Below are 16,918 nucleotides of genomic sequence, written 5' to 3' on the forward strand. Positions count from 1 at the left end.
GAATTTCCTAACTCCAATTTATATATTTAAATGGATAGGAAATAGATGGCCAAACTATTTAAGCTTATTTTCAATTGAAAAACATTAGGAATCTATAAATATCAAAATAATATTGATGCCTACTTACAAAATCTTACATTTTATGTTCTTAAGTCGGACAGAATCACTATAATGCTTTCTGTTACTTCAGATGAACATTGACATTCAGTGCCCTTTATTGTGGGATCTTACACAATTCAAGTTCTATATTGAGCATATAATTTATGTCCAATGACACGCTCTCTTGAACTGCTGAAGGAAAAAGACTCCTTCCCTGTGGAAAATACAGGGCTAGGAAATGAGAATTTGGACGTCAGGTATCTTGATCTATTTAGAAAGCTGTCAGTTCTGAATAATCCAAATAAATGAAGTTTTTGTGACACTATTTATTGGTGACTAAAGTTAGATCAAGAAATGTCCCAAGGATACAATAATTTACGATGTTTGAATAAAATTTTTATTTGTTTTCAAGGCTCTTGCCCAAAAGCATAATACTTTTTCTCACATGATCTTTCCTACCCCTTTTATTGGATTAGGACTGCACCCAAAATAGCACAGGCAGTCCTCATTTTGCACGGTAGTGCAGGACCATAGAAATGTCCATGTAAGATGAGACCTTACAGAGTAATCTTAATAACTGATGGAAAAAAATTACAATTGTTCTATGGCCTTTAAAACTGTCAAAACTTTAAAAACTCTCTTATCATAGTTTATAAATGTATAGGAAAAGATAAAAAAAGAATACAAATAATATTGACTTAATACATTCTAATTAAAATATTACAGCCATTGCGAATTAAAATTATTTATCTGTATGTTCATCTAGAGCAGTTTGAAGAGTGCTTGGCTTCTCATTGTCATTGTATACATAAGATACGAAAGGAGCATCTCTCCTGCTTTGGGGAATTGCCATAGTACTTTCTACATTTTGATCATCTTCAAACATTTTAGCCTTTGTGCTATCAATTTGGTGAAACAACTATAAGAGTTTTTTTAATGTGAAGAAGTTACTTTCTCTGGGACAGCTTCACCTTTATGCCACAGTCCCTTTCCTGGTTTGTGTTGATAAGTTCACCTTCATGAAGTTCACCTTCAGTAAGCCTCGCTGGCTGCATATCTGCAGGCTGTCAAATGGGCCAATGCCAACATCCCCACAGCTGGCCATTGCTTCTGTAGCTCCATTTATGTTCATTCAACTTGCTGAGACTTATCTCTTTGCTGCACTCTCATCTCTGTTGACCAATTTCCTCTGTTAATTGATTAGTCATGTAAAAAATGTCACATAGGTCGATCACCCAGAGACAAGGAAGCAACACCACTACATGCTTTGCTGTCTGTCTGTGATCTGGTAACAGATGTGCAGTGACCGATCACCAACAATTTTTAAAATGACATCATCATAGTGGCACTTTCTTTTTTTTTTAATGTTTTATTTATTTTTGATACAGAGAGAGACAGAGCATGAGAGGGGGAGGGGCAGAGAGAGAAGGAGACACAGAACCTGAAGCAGGTTCCAGGCTCTGAGCTGTCAGCACAGAGCCTGATGCGGGGCTTGAACCCATGAATGTGAGATCTGACCTGAGCCAAAGTCGGAGGCTTAACCGATTGAGCTCCGTGGCACTTTCTACAATAGCCAAAACATGGAAAGAGCCTAAATGTCCATCACCTGATGAGTGGATCAAGATGATGTAGTATATATATATACAATGGAGTACTACATGGCAATGAGAAAGAATGAAATCTGGCCATTTGTAGCAAAGTGGATGGATCTCGAGGGTGTCATGCTAAGCGAAATAAGTCAGGCAGAGAAGGACAGATACCATACGTCTGCACTCAAAGGTCTAACAGGAGAAACCTAACAGAGGACCATAGGGAGGGGAAGGAGGAAAAAGAGTTGGGGAGAGAGAGGGACGCAAATCATGAGAGACTATTGAATACTGAAAATGAACTGAAGGCTGAAGGGGGAGGGGAGGGGGGGGAAAGAGGGTGGTGGTAATGGAGGAGGGTACTTGTGGGGAAGAGCACTGGGTGTTATATGGAACCCAATTTGACAATAAACTATTTAAAAAAATAAAAAATAAAAAAAATAAAATAAAAGTGACATCATTTTCCCTGATCATAATGGGCATCTGTTATGGACATAATGGTTGTGCGCTGGAGAGCCAGCAGGAAGTTTTCACCGTATGTGCCTATTTGGTTCATATGTAACAGTGACTGAAATCTGAACCGTGTTGCTGGAAGACTGGTATTAATAAACCATGGTATCTGAAATTCACGCATATGGGAACTGTCCAAAAATCAATGTGCTGTCAATACATATTATGTATTTATTTCTTTATTCATAAGGCCTGCCTTTTGAAAACAATTAAATGACTCCTTTTTCTAAGTGTAGTTTAGGAAAATGGGAGAAGAAAGTGGACAGAATAGTAGGATCTGATGAAAGATCATTCTGATGAAAGCTCTGCATCAAATAGCTTGCCAGGAATTTTTCTAAAAGCTTTACAAGCATCATCACTTTTAATTGTCTTAATAACAATGAAGTAGTCATTATTATTTTCCCCTCTTAAAGACGAAACAAATAGGAACAAAGAATTAACTTGCCCGAGGTTTCTGGCTCGTAAGTGGCAGAGCAAGATTCGAACCCAAGCCACCTGGCTTTAGAGGCTGCACTTGCAACCACTGCATAATGTTGCCTGTGTCAGTGATCTGTGTAGCTAATTCTGCAAAGTAACACATTATCAGGTCATTGCTCTCCCTGATAAAGTTGGGTCTATCTCACTCATTGTCGTAGTTCATGACTGCAGATACAAAAGTCAGCACATTAAGCTGACAGTATTTATGGCAGTGATCACTAGGGCTCCACAGAGCTTAGGGGAGGAGAGAGCCATGAAATGGGAGTGATGTAGAGGAAAGGGATTCAGCTAGTGACATCTCAGGGTCACTAGTTCAACTAGTTCAAAGTATCAGAAGGGGGAAGTTCAGAGCTTGAAGCTCTCCAGAAAGGTAGGACAAAAAAAACCCCACCAGGGATCATGGAATGAATAAATCATTTACCCTTTTTCTACTCAGATTACAAGGGTCTCTTTAAGGATACATTCAGGTTAACTTCACTGAAATTTAAGTGGCATCGATTTCACTTTGCTTCACAAACTGTCCACTTTTCCAACCACTAAACCTGAACATTTAGTAAACCTGACAAACATATTGATAACTATATTACGTAGACACAACTGCTAGAGCACAGCAAGTTCAAAAATATTACCCCATTTCCTTTATTAAATATCTGGAGAATACCACGAATCAGATAACTTAATCTACTTCATTGGAATTGTGGTGAAAGATTTAAATGGTTGTTTATTTTTAAATCTTCTTGTTTCATGGCCACTTCCTGTGTGTCTGCTTGGTGCCTAGCAACTGCCAACAATCCCATTTTCAGTGGTAATCCTTTTCTCTTTGGCAAATAAGAAAAAAATCAAAGGTTATGCAGGTTGTTACTAGAAATAACTTATTTCATAAAACAATATGAATGACCTAGAATAAGCCATTCATGAACAGAAGGTCACAAAGAAGAAGAGTACAGAACAGGGTCTATTTCTCATGGAGTCTTCCCACCAATTTCCAAGTCCAGTTCCACGAGTTGTGAGAATTTCTTTATTATTTGTACAATAAACCATGGTTCCTGAGTGATTTACCTTGAAGAAAGGAGAAGGTCGAGACTGACTAAAAACTAGGAAAAGTGTGTGGAGGTGGTAGGTGGTATGGTAAAAAGCAAATGAACAGAAGAGGCAAATTTGTGTCATAAACAAGTAATTACCCGAGGTAGGCACCAGTTTTCATTAAGAAGAGAAAATTGAGCTATTTGATCTCTAAATTCTCTTTAAGTTCAGCATTTGAATAATACTACAAAAGCACTTTAATTATTTCAAGGTCATAGTAAACTGTAACATTCATTAGCTCATGACACTCGATGTTGAAATGCCTCCCCTGGCTCTCCATTTCTCTTAGAATAAACGTCAAATTCCTTATCATGGTCCAGAAAGCCCTGAGTGATCTCTCTCCACAACCTTCTCTCCATTCACACCACTCTGTTCACATGTATGGTTCAGGGTTCAGTTATCCACACTTATGACACGTCAAGGACAGGCTTTGCCACTCTTTTCTTTAAACATCCTCTGTTCCACATACAAGACTGTCACCTTCATGTCCTTTGGGTTTCAGCTCAAATGTCACCTCCTCCTTCTCAGAGAGTCTCCCCCTACCCGGCTGACTGAAGGGAGCTTTTCCCCCAGTTAATCTCTATCACCTACCCTGCTTTAATTTTCTCTATAACAACTTGCAGTGAGTGATTTTATTCATTTCCTGGCTCTGCATCTGCTTCCTTCTATACAAGTGCATAAGCTATGTGAAGGCAGGGACCTTATCCATCTTATTCCTCTGTGTACCCTCTGGAACAGTGCCTGGTAGGGACTAAATAATTGTTCTGAAAATAAATGAATGATCATATGCCACCAATACCAAAGCACAACGTCAAAATACAATGCTTGGTATGTAGTAAGCATTCAGTAGATATTTCCTTGATGCAACTGAATGAGTGAACTTGATTGATCACTTTCTTATAAAGGTGACTGTATGAATTACTTATTATCTATTCTGTATTGGTTTTCTATTATTGTTGTAACAAATTACCACAGTCTTGATGACTTAAAACAACACAGTTATTATTTTATAGTTCTGGAGGTCATAAATCTAACATGAGTATCATGGGGCTAACATCATGGTATTCTCAGGGCTGCATTCATTCTGGAGATTCAAGGGGAGAACGTATTGCCTTGTCTTTTTTCCAGTTTGTAGAGGATGCCTCCATTCCTTGGCTCATAGGCTCCTCCCATCTTTAATACCAACAATGACCTGTTGAATTTTTGTCATGCTCTACCACTGACACTGATTCTCCAGCCTCCCTTGTGATTTGGGCCTACTTGGATATTCCAGAATAATCTCACATAAAATCCTTAATAACTGAATCACATCTGCAACACACTTTTGCCCTATAATGTAATATATCCATAGGTTCCAGGGATTAGGACGTCGACATCTTTGGTGGGCCATTATTCTGCCTGCCACATTGTCATTTTGAATGACTCTGAACAAATCCCCCTTGTTTTGGGTAATTCTATGGAAACTTTTTATTTCAAATGTGCTACATGGTCACATGCTGGAGATGATTCCCCATAATCTTTTTTCTCATTGTCCCATCTCATGGCTGTGGCCTGAGGGGGGTAAGTAATGCTACTTTGCATGCATTGAGCAAAGAGTTTAGGCTACTGGCACCTATGCATTTAAACAGCCTAAACATAAGACACTGACATCTCTGGACAAGCTAAAAATCCATTTGTGTTGCTGGTGGAAGATAATTACAAGAAGAGAAAACACATTCCGTTTCCATCACCAAAATAAGGACAACACCACTGTATATTGTAAGAAGATAAAATTCAGTGAGAGTCAAGGAAATTGCACCATTATTAGAAGGATCTATCTTAAGCCCGGAAGATGGGGGGAGAAAGGCCCATACGATAGACTCCAAAATTTGCAATGAGCTAAGGAAGTTCTCTGCACTTGCCTGGGCTAAGTCAGCCTGTACAATTAAGCAAACCCGGGGGCCTAACACATTAACTTTCCATCGATATATTCTAACTGCCTTGGCACAGCTAGTGTCTCTGGCATTATTTATGAAGGCAGTCTTGCTATATTTGCACAGCATGCAGCACTGTTCATAGCAGGCTACAGATTATTGTCAATGAATAATGCCTGAGAAGCTCCTAACCCTTTGTGTTTATGTCTAATAACTAAATAGCAATAGATGCTTCTCTGTGTTCTGCTTAAGATTATAGCACAGCCATAAATAAACTACCAGTAGCAAGATCCATTTGGCGTCAGTGACTATCACTGCAAAGTTACAAGTTCGTATTATTCCCTGTTATATTATAAACAATGTTCATACTAAGATTTCTTAAAGGTGAGGAATCCAAAATGTAGACATCATAATTTTTTGAAATCTCATATTACTTGAATTGTTAATCAAGCCAAAGTACACATCCGGTCTGGCTTGGGAATTTACCTTCGGGTAATCACAGAGAAGTGGGTATTCCTACATAATCATTTTTGTCTCTGATTTATAAAAATTGCATGGACGTTTATATGCTAACTTTCAGTGGAAAGTTGGGTTGTTTCTGCTGCCAACCGTTGTCAGAGAGCTTCAGAATAGGCCAATGGATCTCAAACTTTGCATTCCATAGCCCAGTTTGGTAAAGGCAAAAATCCCTCAGAGATTTCCCGTCAACCTCTTCTAAAAGGCCACATACAAACACTTAACCAAATTAACAGGAAAACCAGTGCTCCTTTTGCTAAAACACCAGCAGGGCAATCTCTGTGCCTGATGCCCAGTTTAAATATCTCTAATGAATATCTTTCAAATTCATGCAGGAAATAAGCATTCAAAAAGAAGTACTGATTTTCTTTATGAGATCACCATACAATGTAAGACTCAGGACATACAGAAGGGAATATAAATGAAGTGCCACAAATACTGGACAGAGAGACAGAGCAAGTGTCCTGGACAGAACTGTAGTCATGAGGGACTTCACCACTAAGGAATCAGGAGTTCTCCTTCTGGATTTTACCTGTCTTCATCAATCACCAGCCTGTATTTGTTACCCGAGACCGCCAGAACAAGTGACCACTATCCAGGTGGTTTTAGACATTGTGAAATTTATTGTCTCACAATTCTAGAGACCAGAAGTCCAAAATCAAGGTGTAAGCAGAGCGTTCCTCCCTCAGAATGCTCTAGAGGATAGTCCTCTGTTGCCTTTTCCAGCTTCTTGTGCCTCAAGACACTCTTGGGCTTGTAGCTGGAATACTCCGTGTGACTTTGTTTCATCTTCACATGGCCCCTTCACTGTGTACCTTTATAGCCAAATCTCCCTCTCCTTTCTCTTGCAAAGACACCGGCCTGTGATTGCATCATTGAGGTTCTTAACTACTTACATCCGCAAACACTCTGTTTCCACTCTGATGTTCCAGGTGGACATGAATTTTTGGGTAAGGTGGACACTATTCAATCCACTCCATGCCATCTCATTTCTCTGCCTGGGTCAGGCTGCTTGAGAAGAATTGTTTTGCCATGATTCCCAAGTTTCCCTTATTCTGCAGCTGCCCTTTTCCCCAGGCCCTTACAGGAGGTATAGAGAACCTGGAGCCTGGATTGATGCTAAACAGAACACCCCCGCCCTACTGGCTATCTTTCCTGCCCTGCTCCACATCAGCCAGGCTTTCTCCCTGCAGAAAACCCTGGCAGGCTGGCTCCACCCTGTCTCCCACATCTTTGGAGAGATAGACCTTTGTCTCTAAGGTTCCCTTCATCTCCCTGGAAGACTTTGCAACCTTCCCCACTCAATACTCAGGCAACTTGGAGGAACTCAACTTTATATTTAAAATATACGTTTTTCCTTCTATAAAGGTGATGCAACTTTATTACAAAATGATTTTTCAAATATATCATAATACTAAAAAGATAAAAATCATCAGTAATCGCACTTCATAAAAGTAACCACTACCACTGTTTAAATGAATTCTTCAATAGTCTGTCTTTATGAAATATATAATACTTTTTTTAAGGGTTTAGGACAAGATTGCACATATTAATTCCCCAAGCCTTTGGATCTCAGATGTACAGAACTGAACTGACTTATAAATTTAATTTTATGATACGATAAACACCCAGGAAAATAACCCTCAAGAATTAGTTTTTTAACTTGCTGTTTTCATATTATCTGTCCTAATCATTTCCTCATGTCCCTAAACAATCTCTAAAATACATTTTAATGGCTGCTTATTATTTCATCTTATACCTTCATTGCAATTAATTTAAATAATCCTACATTACTGGTTCATTATTCTTTTCAAACACTATAAACTGTGTCAGCTTTGAATACTTAAAAAACAATGTTATAGCACTTTAATTTGCATTTTCTTAATTACTAGTAAGGTTAGAGATTCTTATCATATGTTTATGAATCATTATATTTCTTTTGTAATGGCCTCTTCAAATTCTTTACCTATTTTTTTTCCCTTGGGATATTTATCTTTTCAGCAATTCATTTGTTCATTCAACATTCTGCAGCGTACCAGACAGCAAAAGCTGGATTGAGGGAAAAGAATGTTGGAGATTAAGGGGGAGATGGTGTGTTGGTTTCTACCTTTGCAGAAAATCATGTCCATTTCACATACATTTAGAAAATCTCTTTATGTATTAAGGCTACTAATCCTTTGTTATGTGGCACTAAGTCTGGGTTTGATAAGTACTGTTCTATGGAAGTCTGGGAGATATCATTTTTATTTTTGCTCATTTTGAGGAGCAAGGAAGGGGTTTATTCTTTGAGAGAACTTCCTCACCAAAATATCCAGCCGCTGTTCTTCTGATTTGCTTGCATTTTCATTTTTTCATAGAATTTTCCCATTTGGATTTTATTTTGATATATGACATGAAAATTTAGAAACTTATTATTTTCCAAAATGTTAATTATCCCAGTACCTGAACTAATGATTGATTTTCTCATGGTTTTGAAGCTCATAATTACAATATACCAACATTTTATAAATATCAGAGTCCATTTCTAAGATTTCCATTACATTCTATTGTTCTATCTATTCTTAGGGCAGTGTCACAGTATTCATTATTAAATCTTTAGAATATGTTTTAGTTAATTACAGTGCCAATTCTTTCATTTTTTTCACTCTTTTCTCTTACTAGATCCAATAAAACTTTATTATAAATACCAAAAATGCAAATAAAAATTCCCTTGGAGACTTTGATTGGAATTGCCATAATTTCTCTTTAGATTAAATCTATTATATTTAGCTCCACTCACCCCTATTTCCATTTGCTAAGCAATTCTTCCCACTAATCATTTCTTACTCCCGTAAAATATCTGACCCTAATAATGCCCCACCTTGCAGGACCACAGTAAAAAGATCTGTCAATTCAGGTCTTCTGTTTCAAATTTGACCTCATAAACGATGAGGGTTGTAGGAAAAAAGGAAGGTTGCTTAGAACTTAAAAGAAAAGATTATTTTAAATCCAAATTTATTAGCAATGTAAATTTATAAATCAAAGTAAATAAAAATGCACTTAACCTTTTCTTTGTGTTGGTTAAAATAGTACAAATTTTTGATAAATTTTATTGCAAATGAAAAGTATTTCAGGTACCTTGTGATTATTAAAAGATTTGTTGACTAGTCTGATATAGCCTTGTTCTGGTAAATAGAACAAAGTAAGAGCTCCCTAACATTCTTATTTATAATAAACTATAAGTGATGCAATGGGTTTGGATGGCCATCTCCTGGAGTTTTTCACTAAGAACAGGTATGTAACTTTTAGCTCCTTGTGAAACTTCTACATGTCCCATACTGCTCTTGTCTCTAGCTGTGTGGCCTCCAACATTTGCCTCTTGACTGAGTCATCTTCTTTGTATACATGTTTACGAAAGTACAACCTTAAGTACTGGATCACAAGAAAATATATAGTTTTCACAAGCCTTGGAAAAAGAAATTAAATGATGAACTCATCTGAATTTTCCAGAGTATCAGCAGATAGAGAACCATCTTTACTTTCTATAAACCTTGATAAGATTGAGTTACTAGATTGCTACATTTATCCAAGTATAAGCCATAATAGCTTGCTTAAAACTTTTTGCATTCCATTACAAATAACACAACTCACAAAAAACATGGAGTTTATTAAGTACTCATTCTTTTCTCTCTTGGCAACTAAAAACAGGTCACATTTCATACTCAAATTCCAAAGAAACTTTACCTTTATCTTTTTATGTTAGGCTTTTTGTTGTTTTCTGCTCAAGAATTGAGTTGAAACAAATCAGGTACCTCTTAGTTAAAGCACTGAAAGTAATTCCAGTGGAAAAGAAAGGGCTGCATAACCCTATGAGGTATAAGATAAAGGATCAACCATGAAAACAGGCAAACACTCAATGAGCCCGTCTATCTGATGTTTGTGTTTTCATATTTATTGATCCCACTTTAACACCTTTCAAGTGGTTAATTTCTCAATTCCAGTAACTATGCCTCTTTGGTGACTAACATAGAACTTGGCATTTGAAGGTTTCTCCACAAGTGTTGAAGGACTACCCTAGTTTCTCTGTATATTTACCTGGAAGCTCCTATGATAGTACAGGGAAACCTCATCTCACCTCAGAAGAATCATCACTAAAGTTTTCCCTGGGGGTCTCAAGACTTGCCACCTTTACAATGCTAGGGATCCTTAGCAAACACCGTTGCTGGAAATATTTGTGTAAGAACTGAAGTTCTTACCCCAAAAAATCACAAGAGGTAAGGCCAAAAAAATCTGCCTCAACCTTGAAGGTAGCAAACAGGCTGTCCATTCCGAGTAGATCCTCTTCAATCTTCTCCTTTCCAAAGGCTTTGAAATGTCTTATTTTTCCCAATTTCAATTGTAAATCCCTGTATAAATAGATATAATTCCATTTATATGTAAATGAAATTATATTTTCATTTTCATTTATGTTTCAATTGAAGCTGAAAAAGTCACTATGTCTGGCTTATTAAAAACTAAACAATTGAGTGAAATGAGGCTCCCTTCATAGACCTAAGATAGAATTCTAAATTATACTTATACTTTTCAATTTAATGACATGGTCATATTGAATTAGACTTGTGACATTATCTAAAGTGTTTAGAGTTTTCTTACTCAGCAAATTTAGTCCACTGTCCTTATGGAAAACTTGGGAACTCATTGTCTCACATTTTCTTTTTTCTGATCCCACATCACTATTGCAGCCATCACATATTTTCTTGGCAATTTCTTCAACCCGGAGATAAGTGCTCCTTGTTGGACAGGCTTGCTGAATGTAAATTTTACTTGGACTTCAGGGAGTCACTTACCTCTTATAATTGCTTTATTTATGTTTAAAATAATTTTTTCAAATTCCTACCTTTCCCTGGGTCTTTGTCATGAAATATTCTACTGGTGTAATATTACAGTAAAAGTTAATCAAACTAGAATGACATGGAGACTCCGATAGGTCTCTGTATTGGGTCATGAAGTTAAAAATATGTATAAGGTTGCTTAATTTATTATTTTTTATTTTTTAAATAGTTTATTGTCAAATTGGTTTCCATATAATACCCAGTGCTCTTCCCCACAAGTGCCCTCCTCCATCACCACCACCTCCCTTCCCCCTCCCCCTTCCCCCTCAACCCTCAGTTTGTATTCAATATTCAATAGTCTTCAAGTTTTGTGTCCCTCTCTCTCCCCAACTCTCTTTCCCTCTTCCCCTCCCCCTGGTCCTCCATTAGGTTTCTCCTGTTCCCCTGTTAGACCTATGAGTGCAAACATATGGTATCTATTAAGGTTGCTTAATTTAACAGATAAATGCTCAGGAACATATCATTAAGTTAAGCATCCTTTTACGTACAGAATTAATTCATAATAGGTGACTTGAGTTTAATGTTACATCTTAGCAGTCTAAGGTTAATTTTTAAAATAAACAAAAATGTACCCAGAAAGTTATCTGGGTCTTATAAACAATAAACTAATATTTACATAGTTTTTGGTTGTGTTGACACTTTATGTACATCAGACCTTTTAAACTTTACAACAACTTTAAGTTAGATACTATTATGCCCATTTCACAAAATAAAAAGCTAAGGTACAGAAAGGTTAAGTAACTTGCCCACAGTCACATAACTAGTGATAGCAGAGTCTGGGTTCAAACTCATGTCATCTGACTCCAAACTTGCTTTCTTAACCAGTATGCACAGCTACCCATAAAGCTTACACCCAGGTAATTTCCAATCCATGTATTATCCAAGAGCCTGAACTTGCTAAACTTCTACTGTCAGATGAACTGAGACTAATTTACAGAGCTATGCAAGATGGAATTCACAGTCATGTCACAACACCCAAAATTCTTTGGCCTGGAAGTAACCAACAGACAGCAGGTCTTGATTTAGAGATACCAGATTTAGCAAATAAAAATATAGGATGCCCAGGTAAGTTCAAATCTTACGTAAATGCAATATTTTTTCCATATAAATATGTTCAGGTTTGTAATATGGTTATGCACCCTAATCCCTCTCCTCCCCAGCTACCCAGCTACCCTGTGGTAGCAACTTCACAGGCCCGCTGCCTCAGCAGTATGACTTCATGGACTGAATTATAGGAAAGTCCCTTGTCAAAAGGTTTAATCCATCTATTTATATTTCAAGTGAAGACTCAGTCACAAAGCACAGAAGGCATCAGAAAAATTGTCACAAACTCCTGGTGGTCATTTTCACTCCACTCCACTCCTCAATCCTCTATGTAGTGAAAGATTCAAAACTTCATATTGAGGAGAACGCCTTTCACATTCTATTGCCTTCTGGGTATTCATTTTCAGTTGTAAAATGTAAAGACCAGATGGACATGGTCATTGAACATCTGAGGGTAGAATTTGGTCCTGGATGTTTTGTGTAGACAGCCTTAAAGCCTACACTGGGGATCAGGCCAAAAAGCATGATTCCATGTAAAATTAATTACCGGGTAAGCTTCCCATTACTGAGTTCACAGTGGCCTTGAAAAATATTGTCCTTCGACATACGCCAAGTCAAAAGCATGCAAAGTGCTATTTAATTGATGCATTGAGCTTAGAAGCAGCCAACTCTATCATATTAGCCCTGTGTTGGGCACATCAGCAACAGCTCAATAAATAACTTGTTGACTGATTGACTGAAGGGATATTGGAAAGGTACTGGGTGATTCTCTGCTGCATGACCAGATGTCCTTTGCAAGGGTAAACCCAGCAGGGCAACAGAAAGTTGCTGGAAATTATTCATGAGAGCAAAACAGAAGAGAAACCCATTATCTGCATTTTATGGTGGATGCATAAGCATTGGAAATGAGAGTTGTCAAAACAGTGAGGGCAGAGAAAATGGCACAGGATTGGGAGCTTGGAGGTTTGGATTTTGGTCCTTTGCCAACAACCATGTGGGAGGCTATGGAAAAGTTCATTTATGTTCTCTCTGGAAGTGTGGCTGAATATTTTCTAAGGACATGTTCATTCTTTTTCAAAATATTTTTAAATTTTAAAAAATCCTCTTTAATGTTTTTGAAAGAGAGAGAGAGAGAGAGAGAGAGAGAGAGAGCAGGGGAGGGAAGAGAAAGAGAGAGACGCAGAATCCAAAACAGATTCCAGATTCTGAGCTGTCAGCACAGAGCTCGATGCAGGGCTCAAACTCACAAACCAGAGAAATCATGACCTGAGGCAAAATCATGACCTTAGCCAAAGTCAGATGCTTAAATGACTGAGCCACCCAAATGCCCCTCCCATTCTTTAATTTTATAAATATTTTTCTGACTTAGGTTTGCATGCATTTAAACATCAAGAAGTTTTAGTTCTCTGCCTCTTTTCAAGTATTGATTTGCTGCTTTGACTCCTCAACTTTCTAAGCAATTTCATACTTGATAAATGTGATATCAATTTCTTATGATTATCCCAACTCATAAGGGAGTTCAGCTAGTTAGGTTGCTCAGTGCAGGCCTAGAGTTGTCATCTGATCGATCCTTCTCATAGTGATTAATTCTTTCAGTCTGTGAACGCTGGAATGTTAGTCAGTAAATATTTAATATTTATTAAGAACCTACTACATGTTATGCAGTGAATCAGGAGCTGGTGAGAAGATCCATATTCTCAAAAAGCTTAGAGTCTATGTAGAGAAGAAGGAATGTAAACAGAATTTCAACACATTGTGGTGGGTACTATGATAGAAGTGTTTACTAAGAGCCAGGGTAAGCTAGAGGGAAGGAGGCCATGTTCTCTCTGAGTCCATCAGAGAAGACTGGTGCAGAAGAGAGGCCATTTGAACTGAACCTTGAAAGATGAGGTTGTCAGAAGGGCTAGAAGAGGCATTCCATCAGAAAACGCAAGATTATTCTGCAATAATATGCACAACTGGTGAGGGCTCGAGGGTAAAGGGAAGTTGAGAAAGCGAAAGAGGCCAGTTTTAATAGCTAAAATGTCCCAATGAGAGAAATGAGGAATTGAAGTAAAAAAAAAATCATAGGAATGTATTAAAAGAAGTATGTATGTTTGTGGCACAAAGGTGCAGGAGACATTAAGGACGCGAGCCCTTGCCCTACAGAAGACTGTACTGAGCAGTACAGAGAACTCATGATCTTCCACAGGCCAGCCTTTGGAGCAGACATTTCTCGTAGCTTCCATTAATGATTCTGTACTGATTTCTCATTTTCCTTAACACTAGGCCTTCACAAGGCTCACTTCTCATTGACCTTCACACCGAAGTTGCCCCTTCCTTTCCCATCAATTACTCCCCTTTGTGTGGCCCCATTGATTACACTGGTAAGTGCTTTGTCTGTTCATGTTTATTCACTTTGAATTTTGGGGGGGAACTGTGGTCCCTTCCACAGACAATTATCATTTGAGCTTCTGTGTCTACCCTTCGGTAAGGTATCAGTTTCCTGTGTACTGCAACTCTATCAGCGCCTAACACCATGTTTGACGTACCAAAGCCAAAAACCCCATCTTAATAGCGTGGAGCAGGGACCATAACTTTCTCCATATACTGCACTAATCTTCACATCTCATATTTCCAGGGTCCTTGTAACCCTTCAATATATAGTGGTAAAGAATGCAATTTCATTTCTCCAGGCCTAAAGAAACCTGTTTATTTCTCTACTAGAATGAGTTAAGGTGCTGGAACAGGAAGAGATGGAAAAAAGTGATATAATTAGGAACCAGAAGAAACAGTGGTTTTCCTATTTGTATGGCATGGTTCCTTTCATGGAGTGTAATGTATGAGCTCCAGTATAATAAGTAATGTGCTCCTCAGTTTTAATTTCACTAGGCTGTTCATTTGACTGTTGCTGCCATTCCCATCCAAATCTTCAAAGGGCACCGCCAGGATGATGAGCTCAGTCACCACATCTTTCTCCTATAATATCACTGAATCTGATCCACTGATTTTCTCTGCAACTTAGGATCACAGGTAGAGAGCTGTTTTAGCACTCACTTTGATAGTCATTTCTCCAAAAGCACAGATTTTAGAAGAGTAGTCACAATTACGCACTCTGTCTATAACTCATCTAATATAATGATAATGCTAATATAACTAATTCCAGACAAAGATTTGATACTATTCCACATGGCTATAGCACATTGGATTGCATACTTCTGCTTGTGTTCAATTAAAACAGGGTTCACATCCTCAAGTTAGGATACGAGAAATCATTCTCAAAATTGGTCATTTCACTGAAAGATCTGGTGTTTAAATGTTTCATCTGAAAATAACTATTCCAAATGCATATAAAAGTCCTTCTCACCACTAATGTTGCACTTTGCACTTTTTTACAACACACAATCCACGTTTATGCAGGAATCAGTACTTAGCACTAAAATTCATGAATCAATGTGATTTCAGCCAGTGTTTAAATTCAAGGAAGATACTTTTTAACACAAATCTTCATGGGCAGATTTGCTGAATTATCGACTTCAGTGGCTGTTTATAGTCTCAGAGTTCACTTGAGACTCAAAAAATAAAAAGTTGAGGCTGGGGTCTATTACCTTTTCTCTAAAGTTTGAAGAAATTCATATGGTGTCTGATTATAACTTTACCATCTGATAAATGTCTTTCCCTGGGATGGTAAAATATACAAGTGACTTCTCCATAATTATGTGAAGTTATGAAGTTACATGCATTCTCAATTTCCTACAATAAAATTCAAAGCTAAACAGGCAAGACTTCTATGTTAGTATCCTTGCTGGCTGACATCCACATTACTAATTATTTACAGATTATTGTTTTTCCCACCTAATTCCATTATACATATAATTCTTAAAGGCTCCCATAAAATGAAAATACAGAGGACGTCATCTGTGTTTCTGAGATGAATTTGCTGCTAGAATTTATTAGCCTTTAATGACAGTAGAAAGTCCTCAACGAAATTCATAGTATTGTGATTATAGTTGACAATTTATGCCACACTGTTCAATTATTTTTAAGCACTCAGACACACATACTCACACATACAACCTGAGATTATAAATGCTAGCATTCTGCATGGCAGGTGATTGCATCCTGAATAATCAGTGCACATTAATATTCTCAGAAGTTATTGTGCTTACAAGTTAAGATCAGCATAATTACAATACTCAGAACAATAAGGTAATGGCATTGAGTCCCCAACAGACTTGTAAAGCCCATAAGTAAAAGATGCTTACTCTTGTTTACCACTCTATCCTTAGTGGTCGAACAGTGACTGAATTATAGTAGGTTTTTTTTTCTTAAAAACAAGGCTTTAAAAAATATATAAGTTGCCTAAAAAATTAGGTGGAAAATAATTCCCTCCTCTTTAAATTCCTTTGTGGTCCAGCAGTAGAGGAGGATATGTTGTGGATCAAGAGAAATCATAAATTTTATTTACATACATTTGATACAGAAACAGTAGCCAGCTGGGCAAGATTTTAAAGTGATCATTTCCCCTTTACAGGAGAATCTATAACTAAATAAGTATTGAAAAATCACTGTGATTTACAGTTGCTAATAAACTTTAGAGGCAGCAAATTATGGCAACCAAGGAGATTAGTGTGTAAGGGTTGACACAAAAGGCAGAAGTGAATTCAGGGAAGCACACTCAACTCATACCATCTGTGGAACATGTGACTAAGAGTGATGCACTTACCTGCTTAGATCTAAGGATTAAGCTCTCTCTTGTTGGAGATGTTTGGTCTGTTGTTCCCAGCCCATAGAGAAATGCATGCCCTGGTCCATGGGAAAACACAGTCCTCTGTGAGGT

The sequence above is a fragment of the Suricata suricatta genome, chromosome 7, assembly GCF_006229205.1.
Source record: "Suricata suricatta isolate VVHF042 chromosome 7, meerkat_22Aug2017_6uvM2_HiC, whole genome shotgun sequence".
In the NCBI taxonomy this organism is placed as follows: Eukaryota; Metazoa; Chordata; class Mammalia; order Carnivora; family Herpestidae; genus Suricata; species Suricata suricatta.